Source organism: Miscanthus floridulus, chromosome 17, assembly GCF_019320115.1.
Source record: "Miscanthus floridulus cultivar M001 chromosome 17, ASM1932011v1, whole genome shotgun sequence".
NCBI lineage: Eukaryota > Viridiplantae > Streptophyta > Magnoliopsida > Poales > Poaceae > Miscanthus > Miscanthus floridulus.
In genome coordinates, this window is record NC_089596.1 from 29,592,260 (window position 1) to 29,597,172 (window position 4,913).

A 4,913-nucleotide genomic window follows, 5' to 3' on the forward strand; every position below is an offset into this window, starting at 1 on the left:
CATTTTGGTAGTGCAGCTAAGTGTCAGCCAACCTGGGTCACGGCCCCCTTGTCCTCCGCTCGTCCACTGCTATTGAGTCGAGAATTCCAACACTTACTTTGAGCTCCTAAGTCCCCCAACCCCAAAACCCTATATCTCCTGCAGGTACGAAAATTCGAGATTGTTCTAGTTATTTTTATAGTTTTGTTCCTTGCTTCTGATGTGAACCTCATATACTACATCGTCGATCCTCGTGAAATTGAGTAGAAATATGCTATATTCAACATTTGAAGGCTACTTCATATTGGGTATATGTTCATTTATATTATTAGACAAAATGCCCCCTATATTGCTTTTTTTACAACAAACAACTTTATTAATTAGCAGTAACGCGTTGTAAGGAGTGTTACAACATTCAAGTCTACAGATTGTAGAGCTTGAGATAGAGGGCACTGCAATACATGGTGCTCATGAGAGCATGAGTGTTCTAAGATGTTGCTCTGAGTGGACAAATGTTGTAGAGCTTTGGCATGCTAAAGCATCTGCTGTTGTGTTTAGTCTTCTATTGATTTTGAAAATCTTGGATTCCCTAGATCTTGCATGGTTGGAGAATATTTGAGTGAAATGTTTGATTCTCCAATCCAGGGGGTTAGAGTGATCTTCCTGGTTGAAGAAGTGAACCGACTATTCACAATCCGACAAGAAGGTGGTGGTGCCTAAATTTAGCTTGTAAATGAGAGTGGAAGCCAAAACTAGGCTTGCTGCTTCGGCCATGAGGACTGAAGTGCAGCCAACAAGCTTTGCTTTGATGTAGATCCCCTAGGGTGGCTGTGTACTTGCATGCTAGTATGAATACCCTGGGACCAGCTTGTCTAGGGGGCATTGAGTGTTGGTCCAGCAAGGTAGATGCGTCCACATAGCTCCTGTTGCCTTGGAGCTGAGTCAACACAGTGATTGTGTACCTTTGGTTCGAAGGTTGCTGTTGCATTTGTGGTGGCTGACCTGTTTGTGGCAGTGTTGGCCGTGGTCGGCCTGTTGTTGGTGGCAGAAGGCCCGCTTTAGTACTAGGTGTTGGCTCATTGAGTGCAGTAGTCCCTTGATGATTGGTGGCAATATGCGCCACCACCGCGTGATGTACCTGCCAAGGATTCCAATTTTGCCTCTAGAAGCGAGTATCATTCCTTGCTTTTCACATATACCATAAGGTGATAATAATTTTATGGAAAATTGGGTTTGGGGTGGAGCTAGAAATGATTGCCTAAAGGATGAGTTGAACACCATCTTCCTCTTGAGGAAGATTATCGGTTCGAAGAGGTGGATCGGAAGAAAACCATACCACATGAGGAAGATGACAATGGAAGAAGAGGTGCGCGTCATCTTCCACTACTCCACAAGTTGCACAATGTTTGTCAATGTTAGTGGAGTACCTTGCTGCTCTTTCAGCTGTGGCAAGTGCCCTACATATTAGTCACCAGGTGAAGGTTTTGATAAGTGGTGATAATTTGTTGCTTTTCCACACCCTCTGTAGTATCTGATTTACGTGTGGTTGTATACTCCTAGAACCTTGTTGTGGAAGCTGGACGACTGACTGGGAGCTGAGATGCTTGTAAATAGATTTAGTAGTGCATTGTCCATTCTTTGATGGAGTCCACCTTAGTGTGTCCTATTGTTCACTATCGATAGGGTTAATATTGGTGATGGCCTAGGGAGCCTGATCATCAAAAATATTTGCAATAAGATCAACATTCCAGGATCTAGAGCCAGGATTCCAAAGTTGGGAGCCAGTTGTAGGTAGAGGTAGAGTAGTAATTGGCAAGTGCATGTGGTCATGAATAGATTCCCAAAGAGGGCACCAAGGGGCTGACCAAATGGAGGTATTACCTGCATGAAATTGGTAAGTAGAATTGGCGCATAGTTTATTTTTGACCTGCAAAACAGAAGACCAGAAAACTGAGCGAGGTCCATTTGTTTTGGCAGTCCAAAAAGAAACATCGTGGTAATACTTGGCTTTAAGCACAGAAGAGAGGAGAGGATTCTTGTTAGTGACAATATTCCAAGCGGCTTGGGTGAGAAGACTTTTATTAACAGTGTAAAGATCCCTAATGCCTAGGCCGTCGTTGTCCTTAGTTTGGCAAATATCTTCCCAAGATCGGAAAGCAATAGGGATGTAGGGTTATCTTCCTGAACTCCTATCCACCAAAATCTTCTGATGATAGCATTGATTATGTGGATAAAAGTCTTGGAAAAAAGAACAGTTAACATATAGTACACATGGATAGATGAAAGAATAGACTGAATGTATGTGAGTCTACCAGCATGATTAATCTTATTAGCCTTGATAGTGGTAAGCTTAGCCTTGAACTTGTTAATAATAAATTCATAAGCTTTATTTCTATCATTGTGATTGAAAATGATTGGATGACCGAGGTGCATAGTATTAGGTAGAAGGCCAGGTACAGGAAAGATGTTCTTAATTGTAGCTATAGTAGTGTTGACATTCTTGCTAAACATAATCGATGACTTTTGTAGGTTGGGTACCTGGCCAGACTGATGGCAGAATTCCTGAAGTATAGTACGAATGTTGGTAGCTTCCTTCTCCTTTGCGGCTCCATAGAGAATGAGATCATCTGCAAAAAGAAGAGAGTGGATAGGAGGGCAGCCAGGTCCAAGAGAGACTCCTGTTTGGTTAGAAGTATGCAATTTATGTTGTAAACGAATGGAAAGTTCATTGATGGCAACCACAAAGAGGTAAGGCGACAGGAGGCATCCCTATCGAATACCATGCTGAGAGGGGAAAGCATCAGTGGGCTCACCATTGTCAAGAATAGAGAAGGTGGGAGTAGAGATGCAGGCATGAATAAGGCGAATGAAGTGACTTTGAAGCTCGAGCCATCGAAGGGTTGTAGCAATGAAGTTCCAATCTAGGTGGTCGAAAGCCTTAGCAAGGTCAAGTTTAAGCAGGAAAGCCTGTTGCTTCCAATTCTTAAGAGTGAAGGAGTGGATTATTTCCTGAGTGATGATGATGTTGGAAGATATGTGCCTGTTCTTAATAAAAGCAGCATGAGAGTGATCAATATAGTCAGGCAGGTGAGGCTTAAGTCTATTGGTAAGGGATTTAGCAATAATCTTATAAATGACATTGCAGAGGCTAATGGGCCTAAAGTCCCGAGGTAACATGGGTTCCATTTTCTTGGGGATTAAAGCAATAAAGGTTTGGTCTACCTCAGGATGCATAAAGGCTGAGGTGTAGAAATCACTAACCAAAGTGTGGATATCGTTAGAGATCCAAGGCCATGCTGATTTGTAGAATGCTGCATTGAGTCCATCAGGTCCAGGGGAGGCATTGCTTCTCATGTTTTTGACAATGCTTTGAAGTTCTTGTATCTGCTACACTGAGTTGGTGTAGCGTAGTGCTCTTCACCTGCATTTGCTTGTTCTGCAATAGAATGATCATCAGTAGAACCTATGTCATTTGAAATCCAATGGTGAGGTTCATAGCTAAAAATATTTCAGAAATAATTTTGAAGGGTGTGAGCTAATTGATCAGGGGTGGTGGCATGGGTTCCATCAGTGTTGTGCAAATAAGAAATCCTATTTTTTTGTTTCTCTTAGTGATGGAGAGGTGAAAGAATGAAGTGTTGCGGGCACTGAGATTGGCCCAATTCTTCTTGGCTCTCTATAGGTGGAATTCCTCGTTCTTGAGTAGTAGTTGGTGATGCTGCTACGTGAGGTGATTTTGTAGATCAAAGTCTTGAAGTTGGGGGGTTTAGATTGTTGTTGCAGAAGTTGATCCTCAACTGCAACTAGCTGATCTGATATTTTAGGCTTCTTTTTTCTCCACTTACGAAGGTCAACATCTAGGTACTTGGTCTTTTGTACAAAGGAGCATGAGGCTAAGCAAGTCCAGCTCTGTTGCGCCACCATTTGATAGTCCTATTCCATCAGCCACCAGTTTCCAAAATGGAAAGGTTTGTTAGTGCGGTCGCGAGTAGAGTTGAGAAGAGTAAGAATTGGTGCATGATCACTACGTAGCATAGGAAGGTGGTAGACAGTCATTGCCGGGTAGGCCAAACTCCATTTCGCATTAGTGAGGGAGTGGTCGAGTCATTGAAACATTGGTGTGGTACTGAATCTTTTGTTCATCCAGGTGTAAGCCGTCCACTGTAACCCAAATCAATGAAACCACACTGCTTGACATTGTCACAGAAAGCATTAATACGCCTTAGATTAGGCCTACCAGGACCTGATTTTTCACTAACATGCATAATATCGTTCATGTCACCCATACATAGCATAGGCAAGTTGCTGTTAGTTACCACAAAATCTAGCACTAGCGACCATATGGCATTGGTAGTACGATGGTGAGGATCACCATAAATACAAACTAAGCAAAACTATTGGGAGCTAAGATTATTATTGCATAAAGCAAATATATAGTTGGTAGAGTGGTCTACAACCATGATGCTAATTTCATCAGTCCAGAACAACCAAAGGCCACCTGATTGGCCTACTGTTGGAACAACAAAAGCATCAGAAACATTAAATCGATTGATAATAGAAGTACGTTTGATAGACGAATTCCTAGTTTTAGAAATGAAACATGCCTGAGTTCTTGTGGATGTCAAAAGGCGAGCGAGGTGGACTATTTTGGAAACTGCTAAGGCTCCTGCCCGAGCCCCTGTAGTTCCAAGCGAGGAATGTCATGGTCCTCCTGGCGCCCTTGAGGCCGGTGCCATAGCCTATTGAAGCATGTAGTCATCGTGTTGAGGAAGATGGCCATGAGCCAGAGCCCACCCTCCACCATCATTGCCACCTTGAGCCAGACCTGTAGGGTGGCTCGAGTTGTGGGTGACGCTATGCTGAACACCGCCACCCAAACCCAACCACCTGGAAGGAGGCTAAGGATTGCCATGGATTTGATGCGCCGCCATAGA

At 43.2% G+C, this 4,913-nt stretch overlaps 1 pseudogene; it reads right to left on the reverse strand.

Annotated features, from left to right (window-relative positions):
* Window positions 1-359: 359 nt before the first annotated feature.
* On the reverse strand, window positions 360-4,683 carry LOC136515484 (uncharacterized; annotated as a pseudogene).
* Window positions 4,684-4,913: the final 230 nt, after the last annotated feature.